Source organism: Tupaia chinensis, unplaced genomic scaffold, assembly GCF_000334495.1.
Source record: "Tupaia chinensis unplaced genomic scaffold, TupChi_1.0 Scaffold000709_1, whole genome shotgun sequence".
Taxonomy (NCBI): domain Eukaryota; kingdom Metazoa; phylum Chordata; class Mammalia; order Scandentia; family Tupaiidae; genus Tupaia; species Tupaia belangeri.
The window spans coordinates 1,402,772-1,418,895 of NW_006160232.1; the positions used below are offsets into that span (position 1 = coordinate 1,402,772).

Genomic DNA, 16,124 nt, shown 5'->3' on the forward strand with positions numbered 1-16,124 from the left:
CTCAGATGTCCCCTACCATCCCAATCAACACACAGTAGTCTCGTTCTAGGGTTTCTCTCTCCTTCCCTTCCTGTGTTCCTTTGGGAAAATGGTTTGAGGTAGAAAGCAACAAACCAAACAGCAGCGAGCAAATAAAATGAGCTCTTTTCTGTTTCCCTACCTGGACAGGAAGGGAAAGGGACCAAGAACTCTCCCCACCGCTCCATCTGAGAATTGAGATTTAGGTGTGCAATTCTAAAAAGCCCCTGTTCCCTCCTTGCCCCCACTGTTGCCCCCAGCTCTGCAGTAATCTCTCAGCGATTGTACAGCCTCCGCTTCAAATAAAAAAATGTATATAAACTTCCCTCTGTCTCTTTCTCTCCTCCTCTCATCCCCCCCCTTTTTTTTTTTTTTTTTGATTTCCTATAATAAAGTTTCCTATTGGATAAGGTCAGCTCCCTGATTTATGCCTGGCTCCTATTGGAAGCTCGCAGGGGCTGACATCACTTAGGAAAGCTAGGGGGTAGGGCTTGCCAGATCAGTTTGTCACCACCCAGGCTCCCTTGCCTTTGGCTGGGTGCAACTTCCATTTTAGGTGTTGGATCTGAGGGAAAAAAAAAAAAAAAAAAAGCGAGAGAGAGAGCGAGCGAGCGAGCGAACGAGCGAAAGAGAAAGGGAGAGAAAGAAGAGCAGGAAAGATCCTGGAAGGAGGAAGAGGTGACGAGAAATCTGCTGCCTTGCTGGATTTGTCTTTCTCACCACATTGGCGAAGACTTGGTTTCTTTCTTAAAGGACTGGCTTTTAGAAGTCCACATTTGAGGTGTGTGCCTTTTTAAAATAAATGTGTGTACAGACGGGCAAAGGGGGATAAGCAAGTTGAATTTTTGTCTTATGGTAACCAGAGGGACTTTGAAAACAGGAGAGAGTCTATATGATGATGGGTGACTTTTAAGCAATTACTCTTTTTTCTTTCTACCTTCAATGCTTTGGGGGGAAATTTTGGTATTTTATACTTTTAAATAAAGGTACCATTTACAAGACCTGGAAACAAACTTGTCGGTTTCTTAATAGGGAGCTAAATAGATCCAGAGGGGTAAGAGCAGTTGTGTCTATTTACCTTTTGGTATGTTCCTTGATTTTCTATTTTTCTGCATTAAGCTTAACATACTTCTGTTTTGAGAGCCCAAATTAAAAGTTGGTTTCATGGCATGTTGCGTGTGGGTTGGGAAAGGAATTTGTCCGGGTTGGAAGCTAATTATACAGATGGTTCCTCATGTGTTTCAAAACTTTTATTTTTTTCCTTTTTTCTTTGGGTTCGTGGAAGTGGAAAGTCACAGGGAGCTTTGCAGCTTACATGGTATTGTTTTTTCCCCCAGAGAGTTTGAACGGCCCAGATCGGTTTCAGTCCTGCTGTTCCTGGGTGGAGCCCTCTTACTTTTCCAGGTGCGGTGGGTGGGAGCCTTCTTCTGTTAGACCTAGCTTCCCTGCTTTGCCTTATAAAAGGAAACAAATGGATCCATGTTAACTGAATTGCCGCCCCCTTCCTCCTCCTAAAAATACCTTTGATGGTAAAGATTTGTGGAGGTGTTGTGTGTTAAATCTTCAAATAAGATAAGGTTTGATTTATGTGCTTAAAGGGATAAGGAAAGTCTAATCACGCTTCTTATTTCACCTGAGGAAAGTGGCAACACACCTGAAAGTATTTTCAGCTTTGGGCTCTCTGAAAGGGCTATGGGTTGAATAAGGGTCGGCTCTGACCGTGTTTGTGAACTTTAGTGTTTAAATGTATTTGAGAAAACAGGAACATTTTTATTTCTAAGCCAACCTAAAAGTTGCTTTTTGGAGCGGCTTTTTTTTTGTTTGGTTAATTTACCATGAAATTGGAAATCTGTCAGAGCTGAAGACCCATGACTCTGCTTTCATATCTTACATTTAATCTTATTTTAAGATTTCTATTTGTTTATGTAAATACATTCTTGCAAAAGTACTGATTCCAGGTAATTATGTAGCCAACTCATCAGCGGAACACCGGGGTGTTCTTTCTCCTTTTGAAAATGCAAATCACCCTGAAAATTACAGCTGAAATAGATACACTGACCTAGTTGTAACAGGGTGGGCCATATAATGTGTATACTGCTCACTAGCTTTAAAGTGGTGTGTATCTTTAATAACCCTCTGATTTTGCTCCTTGTCTGCGCCCCCCCCCCCCCCATTCTTTTCAGACTAGAACACTTCCTTGAATTCCTTCTCTAGAATGAGGGTATTTCTTGAAAGATGATTTCATCCTTTTGAGGTTGTGGCTTAAGGAGGAAACAACTTTGTTCCTCTTTTAATATAATCTAGGCAAGGGCTACAGGAAATTTTTGATGTCTGGATCTCATAGTTACAATAATTTATTTGAAAAGAAAAGAAAAATGACTACAGTCTGTTGGGCTGTACTTCTTTCGTAATATTATATTTTTCAAATTTTTCTTTCTGATTTTCCCTCTGTCTTGACTACAGACTAGGGAGGTTTCTTGTGGCTCTTTGGAGGGTTGGTCATGTTGGTGCCAGAGTGTCGGTTTCCCACTCAACCTTTAGGGGGAGGGATGAGGGAATCTGAAGGAAGAGTACAAAGGCAGTTTGAAAATAGGTTCTGGATGACTGAGTGGTAGTGATTTGGGTCTGGCCTTAAATACTAGGCTTTGTGTAACTGCAGCGAGCGTCCTGGTTAACTAGTGTCCGGGACTGTTTCCACGAACTAAGGCATTGTTTTGACTGGTGTGTAGTATAGAGCCTTGGGGTGTTAAGATGGAAGATTGGTCTGTTACCTCACCTCCTCTGGTTCTTTAGGAAGAAAGCAGTGTGGATAACGGATTCTTTTATTTTTATTCATTTTTCTGTTTTGGTCCTCATTGGGTTTTGAGGTAAGAAATGATAAGTCAGCATGAATTGTGCAGATTTTTCTTTTTGTTTGCCTATGTCCTGTTGGTTTCTTTGTTATGTGAATCAGGTGATGGTTTGTGTTCCAGGTGGAGGTCTCTTCTTGGTGGTAAGAATGCTAGTTCCTTTGTTAGGGTTCTAATGTAGACAGAAGACCTAGAACATGTTCTCTTAGCTGGTGTAAAATTGAGACTATTAGAGATCTTTAAAAAGAAACGTTCCAGTAATTACAGTCCAACCTTAGGTTTATGAAGTAGTTGTTCTCTAGGGATTGGTGAGATAGGATAGATACAAATAAAGCATAGAGCACTATCAGTTAGAATAACAAAATGATTTAGCTTTGTATAATTTGATTGCTTTCTATTTTGGTACCTGATGGTCCCCGGTTAGTAAGTGCCAGGCCAGTAAGTGCCAGGCCTCCGGCCCCCTGGCCTCTGCTATTTTCTTTTACTGTGTGCTAAGCATTTGGCATAAACTGTTTACTGAATTTCCCACATTTTTTTTTTTTTTTTTTTTTTAAGGAATTTGAGCTTCAGAGAAGCTGAGGTTTGCTGAAATTCTCACTGTCTGTAAATAGTTGAGGCCCAGATTAACCCTGGCCTGGCTAACTACAAAGTCCATGGATTTAACCACTAATACACTGTCATTCTCCAGAGAAAAACGGAACAACAACCAGAACTAAAATGAGCCCTTGCTTAAAGGCAGGAGTGTTTCATCTTGCGTGGGGGTCTGTATTTAGATTTCCAACTCTGTCCCACTTCCCATGTTCAGATAATCTACATAAAAGGTCCGTTTGCCTTAGAGTACAAGGGGAATGGGATATGCTAGAATGGATATTATAATCCTTAGAAAAGACATCTTTCCTTGACCAGCAGATGGTGTAATGGTTACATCACTGGACTCCCATGCATTTGACTGTGGGGACTTGTGGTTCAAGTCCTGGACCCGGTGGCAGCTTAAACCTACGCCAGGCTAGTGTGTGTGCATACCTTCCCAAAATCCTGAGAGAAGAATGGAGGAGAAGGAATTGCAGCAAGGCTATCCCCCCAGGAAGTGATTTCTCGTTTTCTGTCTCTATCTCTCGGGCGAGCTCATGCACCCTATAGCAAAAATCTCTCTTAAAAAGAGAAGGCATCTTTCCATATGCATGACATTGTTGCTCTAATTTCTTAAACTTGCTAGAATTGTTTCAAACTTCCTTTGATTACCACTAAAATTTCTTCCTGAGAATTTTCAGGTGTGTGGCTTGGAAAGCCACAACTTGCTGGGAGAAGCTCATATAAGGTAGTTTAAATAATGTATTTACTATACCGTCTTAAAATTGTCTGTCTATTTTTGTCTTTCCCTCTGGACTGTGAGCTGCTTGGGTGTAGATACTGCCTTTATCTCTGTCTCTTTTTAGCACCTGCCTTAGTGTCTGGGTACATACCGAGGCTCACTCAGTAAGCCTTGGTTAAATAGGCACTTGATGGGAATCAGTGAGGGACTTTTGTGGGGAAGACTTGAAAGTAATTTGAGATAGGTAGCAAAGCAACATAGGTTAATAAAATAGCAGTATAGTTTTGACCTATATCTTATGCTTTCCATTTTTAAGTAAATTTTCTGGAAATAATGGAAAATTTTAAGCTTTAGCATTAATCCCGTCTCCTTTTCTTGTCAAACAGTCTGAAAGAACAGTGTAAAAGTAAGGGACCTGGGACCAGCAGGTGGCGTGGTTGTTAAAGGCGCGCGGGACTCCTACCTGACTACCGATCCCTGTTCCTATTCTGAACATTCCGGACCGGTGCCTTGAAACTCACTCCGGGCGGGTGTGTGTGCATACCTGCCCAAAAACCTGGGAGGAGAATGGAGAAGGGATTGCGGTGATTCTCATTTTCTCTCTGTTTCTCTGGTGAGCAATCGTGCCCTATAGCAAAAAATCCCTTAAAAAAAAAAAGTAAAGGACCTAGTCAGCTCATTTCGTAGTGTTGGCAGCTGTTAGCATCAACCACTGAAAAATCTTAAATGTAGCCAGTTTCTAGAGGAGAACAACTGGTTTCCTAGAGCAACAGGGATGTGTATTGCTTTAGCTCTGATTGGAAGTGAGTGGTTTTTATTAATTAATTTCATTAATACAAATACAAAGAATTCAGAATGATAGTTTTGAACATCACTTTTAGATATCATTGTATTTTCTTTTTTTATCACTGCTTCCTCTATAAAATGTTAGGAGCTTGTTCATGAAATGTATTGGGAAGTTTGAGTTTAAGAACCTAAATTAGGGAACCAGCAGTTGGCGTAATGGCTATGTCGCTGGACTCCCACGTAGTCGACCGCGGTTCACGTCCCGGACCCGGTGGCTTAAAACTCACGCCGGGCGCGTGTGCGTGCGTGCCCAAGATCCCGAGAGGAGAATGGAGGAGAAGGGATTGCGGCGTGACCATCCCCCCTGAAGGGGGGTGATTTATCGCCTTCAGTCTCTCTGGCGAGGGCTCGCACCCTATAACAAAAACCTCTCCAAACAAACAAAAAAAGAACCAGAATTTGTTTTCATAAATAATGTAGAATCATAGTAACAAGAAACTTGCATAAAGGAATGAACAGCAGTAATCAGAATGTGAACAACTACAAATATTTTTCCATATTCTCTTCCTTGAGAAAGGGATTAAATATCATACAAAGCTGAAATAGGAATTTCTCTGTCTAAAAAATGTAGCTGCAGGTTTCTACAGAACATTGATATAGCCCGACTGGGAAATTGTAAGAGGACAAGTACTATGGTTCTGATTAGAACTAACGAAGGGGAGATTAGGGTGTGGGTTGGTTTGTATTTAGTTGCCATACATTTTAATTTTGGGGGGTAATTTTGTCAGAGGGCGTGTGATCTCACTGGAGAGAGAAAGTGAGAAAGCACTGCCCCTTTACTCTCCACGGGGAATGGTCAGGTTGTAATCCCTCCTCTATTTCTTCGTTTTGGGCAGGCACGCACATGAGCCCAGCGTGTCTTTCTAGTCGCCGGGGCCAGGATTTGATCCATATGGTTGGCCACTTGGGTTCCAGTTGCCTTAGTCACCATGCCACTGGCTGGCCCCTGATTGTTTAATGCATCTTGTGGAAGTTATTTTTTCCCCTAATTCTACTTGAAATGGCATGTTATTGATTAGTAAATATTAATCACTGAGAATGAGGCCCACATTTACTATTCTTTTTCAGGGACCGCATTCCCCATTTTTTTTTTTTTTTTCTTTTTTTGGAGAGGTTTTTGCTATAGGGCGCGTGTGCTCGCCAGAGAGACAGAGAGAGACAGAAAGCGAGAAATCACCCCCCCGGGAGGGGGTGGCCACGCAGCAATCCCTTCTTTTCCATTCTCCTCTCGGGATCTTGGGCATGCGTCTGGTATGAGTTTAAGCAGCTGGGTCTGGGACTCGAACCGCTGTCAACTACATGGGAGTCCAGCGACATAGCCATTACGCTAACTGCTGGTCCCAAAATTCCCCATTTTTAGCATAACTTCCTCTCCAGTGAGCACTTCAATCTTATTGAAGTGGTGTGTGCAATTTAGATCACGCATATGGTAGGGACATTATAAGACTCTAGAGAGCTTTGTTTATTTCTTTATTCATGACAGCGTATATGTGCATACGTGAGCATGAGAGAGAGTGTGAGGTGAGCACCTTCCAAAGGGTCTGTTCTTGCTGTGATCTCCACCTCCAGCCTGTCAGATCTTGGACACTCATACATGCTTGGCATGCTTTAGGTTCACCAGACTTGGGATTTCAACTATGGTCACGGCGTGAGATCTGACTTCTCTCTCTCTCTTTTTTTTTTTAATAATTATTTTATTTAACTTTATTTATTTGAATTGGACCAGAGAGGGACAGAGTGTGTGCGTGAGAGAGAGAGAAGAGAGAACGAGAGAGAGAGAGAAAGCCGCCAGGTCCAGGACTCGAACCACGGTCAGCCACGTGGGAGTCTAGCACCCTTAACCACCATGCCACCTGCTGGCCCCTAGATCTGGCTTCTCTTGAGCAGTGCATTACTGCCATGCCACAGAACTGGCATGAGTTTTCTTATCATAAAGGTGCCTTTGCTGGTCTGTGATAAGTAATCTTGTCATGACTTTCCCATTATAAGATGATAAAAGCAATTTTTAAGTTTTTATTTTGAACTCACAGGAATGTTGCAAGAATAACATGATAACTCCTGTGTACCCTTTATTCTTCTAGATACCAACATTTTTAAGTTTGTTTATTTATGCCCTAAGTGCTGAGACCTGCTAGGCAAAAGTGGGGAGGAAATCCTCCCAGAGTGGGAATGACAACGGATTTTGGGAAGAACAATCACATAGACACAGAGACACACTAGCAGAAAAAAGCGGGGACTGGGCAGACCAGACATCTCTAATGGAGAACGCTGCAGTCCCGAGCCTCTCCCAGGTTTATTTTATAGGGCAATGGGGGAAGGGAGAAGCAGAAGGTAAAGCTAGGTGTCTTTTATCAACTGCAGCTGTGGAGCATCTTGTGTCTCTTGGTCTAGATAAGTCCCACCTGGCCTTCTCTGGCTGAAACAGTTTCCTGTAACGTCTTATAACTACAGCATTGGCCCAAGCGAGAGAGTCTGTGCTCTGCTCATCTTTAAAGGTCACTATTACTTAGCTCAAACTTGGCTGCTCCCACCTAAGTGAGAGAGGGAGAGAGAGAAAGAGAGACAGCGACAGCACCCCCAATGGGGCCCTGATACGACCATCTACTTATTCTCAGCCAGCCCTGATCATGGGCACACATGTGCCCAGTACACGCAAGGAGGTCGTCAGACACCAACCCGGGACACTCAGAGTATGTTTTTTTTTTTGGGGGGGGGGCAGTGGTGGAGAAGTTTTTGCTATATGGTGTGTGCGCTCGTCAGAAAGACAAAGAGAGACAGAAAGTGAGAAATCACCCCCCAGGGAGGATGGCCACACTGCAATCCCTTCTCCATTCTCCTCTCGGGATCTTACGCACACACGCTCACATGCCCGGCTTGAGTTTAAGTCACCAGGTCCAGGACGATTACATGGGAGTCCAGCGACATAGCCATTACGCCAACTGCTGGTCCCCTCGGTGTGTTCTATGGCTGAGTTACTCCTTGTCTGGTACTACCTAGACACCAATTGTTAAGATTTTGTTAGAAATGATTTATTATCCTATATTTTGATCAGTATGTTGACCAGAAAGGACATTTCTACAAATATATTCAGGCAAGGCAGTATAATATAATGGTTAAAGGGCAAGAACTCTGAAGCTAGATTGCTTGGGTTTAAATCTTACTCTGCCACTTACTAACTATAACCCAGAATGACTTGCTTAATTGCTCTCAACCTTAGTTTTCTTGTCTTAAAGATGATAATAACGGCTGGCAGGTGGCGTGGTGGTTAAGGGCACTGGACTCCCACAAGGTTGATCATGGTTCGAGTCTCAGACCTGGTGACTTGCTTTCTCACTTTCTCTCCTTTTTTTCTGCTCAAATTAAAATAAATAAAGCTGAATAAAATAATTCTTAAGAGTATTTGTAGTAATAAAGTTTTAAAAAAAGGTAGTATTAACCACCTCACAGGATTTGCAGCAAGTAATATATGTAAAGTTCATAGAACATTGCGTAGCTAACAGTGGTATTTTGCGTTTGCTATAAAAAATGACGCTTTAAATGAGTTCAGGCTTTGTTCTTCTGTTAACTAAATAAGTGTCCTTTAAGGTCTCCTAAAACTGAGATTCTGGGGCCAATAGGTGGCATGGTGGTAAGGCACTAGACTCCTACTTGGTTAACCACAGTTTGAGTCCCAGACTTGGTGGTTTGCTTTTTCACTTTCTCTTTTTTTTCTGTCTCTGTATCTCTCTAGTGAGAGACATGCCCTATAGCAAAGGAAAATAAATAGGGGGCGGCAGGTGTCATGGTGGTTAAGGTGCTGGACTTACACATGGACAACGTCTATTCAAGTCCCAGACCAGGCTTCTTGATTTCTCATTCTCTCTCTCTCTCTGTCTCTCTCTGGTTGAATTAAAATAAGTAAATTAAAAAAAAATTCTTTAAAATGAACCCCCCCCTCCGCCCCGAGAGATTCTATGGTAGATGTCCACACTTATATTCTAGAATAGATAGGCTCCCAGTGTTTAAGCTAATTTTTTTTCAGTGAGAAAAAGGTGTCTTTAGTAATAGGCAATTTGGGGAGTCGTATGAGTTGGGTTGTCTAGATCAGCAGTGGTATAACAACGGATGATAGTGGCCAGCAGGTGGTGTGGTGGTTAAGGTGCTGGACTTGAATGTTACCAACCCGTGGTTTAAGTCCCAGCCTTGGCAACTTGCTTTCTCAATTTCCCTCTCTGGTCAAATTAAAATAAAATAAAATGAAATAAAATAAATAATCCTTAAGAAAAGAAAAAGAATGGGTGATGTTTATTAAAATGAAATTAGATGGAGAAGCAATAGAGAAGCAGGTGGCAAAGCTTGAGTATCTTGCAGTTATTTCTTCAGAGACTTTGATACTATAGAGGAAAAAATGATGATATAAAGTTTCACCCACCTTTTGGTATCTATAAGATAGAACTGTAGCATCCAGAGGTAAATTTTTCTTAACTTTGGCACAGAATGAAATGAAAAGGCTTTGGGTTTGTTCTTTTTCTTTTCTAAATAAGCCAAGAGGGCATATGGCATCACAGGAAAACAAAGAGAGAGAGGGGGAAAGACCTCCCCCCCAATGGGGTATGGTCATCCTGCAGTCCCTTTTTCATTTCTCCATCCTGTCAGGATTTTGGGCACACTTACACATACACCTTGTGTGTTTTTCAAGCCTCTAGGGCTGGGATTCAAGCCATGTGGTCAACCTTGTGGGATTCTGCTCCCTTAACCACTAGGGCATGGGACTGGTCTTGGTTTTATTATTATGATTATTTTTTATAGAGTGCATGTACTTGATGAGAGGGAGAGAAATTATCCCTGGGGGAGAGGGGCACATTGTAATCTCTTCCCCATTCTCTTGAGATTTTGGGCACATACAAACTCCTGGGTCCAGGACTTGAATTATGCAGACAGCTATGTAGGATCCAGCCTTCCTAACCACCATGCCACTTGTCTGGTCTTTAGATGTATTGTTATTGACTTTGAACCAGATTCTTTACTTTGAAATGTCACTTGTCCAGCCAGGATTTTGTAGGATAATGTTTTGTTATGAATGGTGGTACAGGAAACTATTACATAAAAATTAAGGCAGATTTTTTTTCTTTTTTTGAATGTGCTATTGGGGCTTATACTCACTGGAGGCAGAGTGAGTGAGAGAGCAAGAGAGCACTCCACAGGGAGGATGGCCATGCTGCAATCCCTTTTCCTCTGTTCTCTTAGGATTTTGGCCATGCATGTACATATTCCCAGTGTTTTTCAAGCTGCTAGGTTTGAAATTCAACCACATGGTCAGCCATGTGGGATTCAGCTGCCTTAACCACTACGGCGCCAGCTGGCCCTGAAGGCAGGTTTTTTTACTATCCCTTTTCTTGAAATAAATTCCCTCTTTGTCCCTGAAAAAAAAAATAAAGAAAAGAAAACACATTTTGAATTTTCATTCCTTATTTATGGGCTTATTTCCAAAGTTGTGACATATGGAAATTTTGAGTTCATGAATGCCTCTTGAGAGAATTGTACTTGTAAGAAAGGAGTCTGTTGTTTTCTTAAATAATTATTTTGTTTAACTTTATTTATTTTAAAAAATTATTATTTATTTAATTCCATTTGTTATTATCATTTGTCAATTTGACCATATAGAAACAGAGAGAGAGAAAGGGAAAGTGAGAAAGCAAGCTGCTAGGTCTGAGATTTGAACCACGATTGGCCATGTGGGAATCCAGCACCTTTAGCTATCACGCCACCTGCTGGCCCCAACTTTATTCATTTATTTATTTTAATTTGACCAGAGAGGGACAGAGCATGTGTGCGCTCGTGTGATAGAGAGAGAGAGACAGACAGAAAGAAAGAGAAAGTGAGAAAGCAAGCCACCAGGTCTGGGACTTGAACCACATTCGGCTATGTGGGGAGTCCAGCGCCCTTAACCACTATGCCACCTGCCAGCCCCAGGAGTCTGTTTTTATACGCAGACAATTCAAGGTATAGCTTTTGGGAAATGTATGTGTGTTAGGTGCAGCCTTGCCTGGAAAGCTATAGGTTACTTCAAACCTAGCATTTTTCTTTTTTCCTCCCTTTTCTTCATACTAAAACCCCACAAAACTAGTGTTCTGAGCAGTATTTAATTTGTTAATTTATTGGCACTCCATAGTATCCTACAATAACTCCTTATCCAGTTCCCCACTTCTGTTTTTCCACCAGGGAGAGACAGAAAAAGAGAGAAAGAGAAAGCACCTCCCAGTGGGGTGCAGTTATGTTGTAATCCCCTCTTCTCCATTTCTGCATCAAGTCTGGATTTTGGGCATGCACACACATGGCGCCAGGTATGTTTTTCAAGCTGCTAAGGCCAGGATTCAAACTGTAGTCAGCCCGTGTGGGATCCTGCTCCCTTAACCAATAGGCTGCTGTGCTGCCCCTCTTACATTTAAAAATTTTGATTTGCCAGAGGGCATGCGTGCTTGTCAAATAGATGGAGAGGGAGAAAGCATTCCCAGTACGGCATGGTCATGCCACAGTCCCTTCTCCATTTCTCCACCCTTTGGGGATTTTTTGTAAGCACACACACACACCTAGCATGTTTTTGAGCTATGTGAGATCCAGCTTCCTTAACCACTATGCCCTACTCTCCCCACCACATACATTAAAAAACAAGAAACATTTGTCAGAGGGTATGTGTGCTCACCAGATAGAGAATGAGAGAGAGAGAGAGAGTGTGCGCACACCCCCTCCCATGTGTAATGGTCATACTGCAATCCCTTCTCCTTTATTTCTTCCTCCTTTTGGGATTTTGGGCAAGTACACACATGTGCTTGGTGTGTTTCTCAAGCCACTGGTCTGGGACTCAAACTGTGGGGTTGACTTTGTGGGATCCAGCTAGCTGCTCTAACCTCCATGCCATGGGCTAGATCTCCACATACATTTTTTTTAAACCCTTATTTTCTCCTACTATTGTCCTGCATATTTCCTTTTAGTTTGCTTTCCTGTCCTCTGTGGTTTCTTCGTTTGCTTCTCTTTTCCATCCTTATCATTCTTTCTCCCTTAGGTTGGTGGATTCTTGTACATTCTTTGCCTAACAGAATATGGAAGAAGTTTCTGATTCTTATTCTAGAATATGAATTGTACTCATGTACTAAAGGTATGAGAATTACATGTTTAATTCTGGTTTTTATCCGATCCAGATTAGGATTACAATTGTAATCTAAGAAGATTGATCTTTTTAAGGAATTCAGATGAGTTTTTAGCTTTGATTTTTCAGATCTCATTTTCTTTTTTTTTCATTCTTTATTTGTTGTACTTTTTTTTTTTTTTTTCTACTTCGATCGGTGTGGCTGCTGGAGAGAGACAGAGGGAAAGTGAGAAATCACCCCCCATAAGGGACTGCCATGCTGCAGTCCCTTTTCCATTCTCCTCTCAATATTTTGGGCACTCAGTGCACATGTGCCTGGCATGATTTTCAAGCTGCAGGTCCAGGACTTGAACCTCCATCACCTATGTGGGAGTTCAGCACTTTAACAATCAATGCCACCTGCTGGCCCTACATTTTCTAATTAATTACTTATTTAGGTTCAGTTACCAGTAGAGCACATGAACTTTACCTTCCCCAAAGTAAATGATCAATTTTGTGTGTGCTCCCCATGTTCTAGAATGCAGTAGCAAAACAGGGAGGTTTCTTAGGGAAGTGAAAAGGTTTTTGCCTTAGCTTATATTTTAAGAAATCAAATATATTCTGATGGTGAGGACATAAGACAGTGTTATAGAAACTAGGTCAACTTTTCAATACCTTTATCAAAGCACCTGCAGTTCACATTTCATTGCAAGTCAAATAAATTTCACTGAAATAAAGTAACTGGTGTATATCCAGTACACTCGTAAATAGGCTACTCTATTTTAAAAGGGAAATTGGTGCCAATCTGATTTCTTTTCCGCTTCTTTTTTGGAACAGAGGTTGTCCTGTAACCTCTCTGCTGTTCTGCTCTCCATTGATGGCTTTGTGAACCAGGGCACATTTGGCTACTTGAGTGTCTGTCCTGGTAAAGGTCAGCCAGGAAAACAAGTAAGGCTCCAGGAGACCCAAATTCATAGGCTAGTTATCACATTAGAAAAAAATCATAGTGGCATGGTGGTTAAGGTGGCTGGATCCCACATGTCTGACTTTGCTGTTTGAGTCCTGGCCACATGAAAAACATGTTGGGCCTGTGTGCGTGTGTGCCCAAAATCCCAGAAGGAGCATCAAGGAGAAGGAATTGTGGTGTGGCCATTCCCCGAGGGAGTGATTTCTCACTTTCTCTTTCTCACTCACTCTCTCTCCAGTAAGTATACATGCTCTATAGCAAAACTTAAAAAGAGGAAAACATGGGAACCAGCAGTTAGCGTAATGGCTATGTCGCTGGACTCCCACGTAGTCGACCGCGGTTCGTGTCCCGGACCCGGTGGCTTAAAACTCACGCCGGGCACATGTGCGTGCGTGCCCAGGATCCCGAGCGGAGAATGGAGGAGAAGGGATTGCGGCGTGACCATCCCCCCTGGGGAGTGATTTCTCGCTTTCTGTCTCTATGTCTCTCTCTGTCTGTCTGGCGAGCGCACGCGCCCTACAGTGAAAATCTCTCCAAAAAAAAAAAAAAAAAGAAAAAAAAGGGAGGAAAACATTATAGAAAGAAAAATAAGTGAAAATCTCTCCAAAAAAGAAAAAAAAAGGAGGAAAACATTATAGAAAGAAAAATGAAAAAGATGACATTGTCCTTTTATCTTTTTAAGATAAATTTTTGCTATAGGACCTATGTGCTTGCCAAAGAGACAAAGACAGAAAGTAAGAAGTCACCCCACAGAGGGAATGGCCATGATGTAATCCCTTCTCCATCCTCCTCTTGGGATTTGGGGTATACGCACATGCACCCAATATGAGTTTTAAACCACTGGGTCTGGGACTTGAACCACGGTCGACTACATGGGAGTCCAGTGACATAACCATTATGCCATCTGCAGTCTCAAGGTGACATTTTTCTAAAATTTAATTTTTGAATTCTTTGAAGAAGTAAAACATCTTTATTCATTCAAAGGAATTTGAACCTGCTGTATGTCATGCACTAGAGTCCAGCAGTAAATCAAATAGACCAAATACTTGTCCTCACATCTTACATACTACTTGTGAGACAAATAATAAATAAGCTAGTAGACACATAGTCTGTTAGAGTATGATAACGCTATTGATTAAAAAAAAGATAGAATAAGAAAGATGGAAGATAAGAAGTGCCAGAGTAAGAGTGAGGTTATTAGAGTGATTATGGAAGGCCTTGTGTGTCAGATACGTTTGAGAAGACCAAAAGATATGAGGAGCAGAGTCAGGAGATTCAAAGAGCAGAAAGGGCAAGGCCTGGAGGTTGGTCATTGTCAATAAGCAAAAGAAATGAGGGGAGAAGTAAGAGACCTGTCCAGAGAGGTCCAGCTATGTTTTGGAGGGTGTTGGGGGGAGAGAGGGAAGTAATGTAGGACCTTGTGTAGTATATTGTAAAAAAGAGTTGTTGGGACTAGCAGATGGCATTGTGGGTTTGTGGTTGGACTCTCAAATGGCCAACCACAGTTTGAGTCCCTTACCTAGTGGTTTGAAAATCGCATCAGGCCTGTGTGCATGCATGCCCATGGGGATTTCTCACTTTCCCCCTTAGTATCTAGAGTCTCCAGCACGTACACATGACCTAAGGCAAATACCTCTACAAAAAAAAAAAAAAAAAGAAGGAAGGGTTTTCTACTCACTTCAGACTTAAGAGGCAAAGGGTATTACCAATTTTGGGTGTATTCCCCATAAGTTGAGGTAACACCAGATCCAGCTCTGTCGGTTTCCCTTTGAGGAAGCTCCATGAGAGAATAGTCAGCAAGTAATTTGCATAGGAACAGATTTACATAATTATTTATTTAATTTTGTTACTATTTATTTTTTAAACATCTGACTAGAGGAAAAAAAAAAATTGACTGGAGAGAGACAAAGAGAAAGGGAAAGTGAGAAAGCAAGCCGCCAGGTCTGGGACTTGGACTGTGGTCAGCCATGTGGGAGTCCAGCACCTTAACCACTGCACCACCTGCGGATCCCAGAACAGATTTTACATAGGTCCTTGTTTTGGAGATTGGTAACAATAGGGCAACTACTTAGAATAAACTTGTATGTGTTTGGGAGGTAAATTGTAAAATTTTTCTTACCTAGAGAAGTAACATTTCTCCATCTTATTTACATAGTCAATTTTCTGTGAACAGGAGGAGTGACAGCCTAGATCTTGTTCAGTTTTCTTTTTTTTAAAAAAATTTATTTACTTGAGGATGTGAGTTCTCATCAGAGAGAGAGACAGAGAAGGAGAGGGAGAAACCATTCTACAATGGATACAGTCATGCTGTCATTCCTTCTCCATTTCTCCGCCCTTTTGGAATTTGACACTCACACACAGGAGCCTCACATGTTTCTCAAGCTGCTGGATTGTGATTCTGTTTGGTCAATCATGTGGAATCAGGCTCCCTTAACTACCAGGCTACTGGATGTTCTCCAGTTTCCTTGTGAGTACAACTTTTTTTTCCTGGCTATATATTGCATGTCCCCTTAGCAGAGAGAGAGAGAGAGAGAGAGACAGAGACAGAGCGGAAGAAAGTGAGAAAATTTGCCCTAGGGGGATGGACATGCTGCCATCCCCTTTTCATTCTCCTCTCAGGATTTTGCATGCAAATGCCACCAGCATGTTTTTCAAGTCACCAGGTCTGGGACTTGAACCACTCTGTCGACCATGTGGGATCCAGCCACATTAACCTCCATGCTATCTGCTGGCTTTCTAAGTACAACTTTTGTTGGTTTGGTTTATATGCATTTGGCCAAATATGGTGCTTGACCCATCCATCCACTCTTTCTCCTTTTGACTGAAAAAGTTTCTGCTTCCTGAAAGCCCTAACTATTGGAATTTAATGACTTTAGGGATCACTTTATAGGTCACTTTATCATATTTCTGCCTTGCACATTAGGATAGATGATCATCCCTGAAAACTAACTGTATGTCTCTATTTTCCCTTTTCGTATGAATGCTTAGGCATTAGGGATTATTGAAGCACATACTGAGGTACTTTGG

General features: G+C 41.8%; 1 protein-coding gene across 14 annotated transcripts in view; it reads left to right on the forward strand.

The window, feature by feature from the left end:
• The first annotated feature begins 514 nt into the window (after positions 1–514).
• CTNND1 (catenin delta 1) overlaps positions 515–16,124 on the forward strand; it is a 64,670-nt gene continuing 49,060 nt past the window's right edge. For 7 of the 14 annotated variants that reach the window (XM_014592551.2, XM_006160827.3, XM_014592553.2 and 4 more), the window contains exons 1-2: positions 516–799; positions 1,356–1,422. The gene's annotated coding sequence lies outside the window, so the exon portion shown is untranslated. Of the gene's footprint in view, positions 800–1,355; positions 1,423–16,124 lie in introns of all 14 variants that reach the window. The other 7 variants (XM_014592554.2, XM_006160833.3, XM_006160826.3 and 4 more) reach the window with 4 other exon arrangements.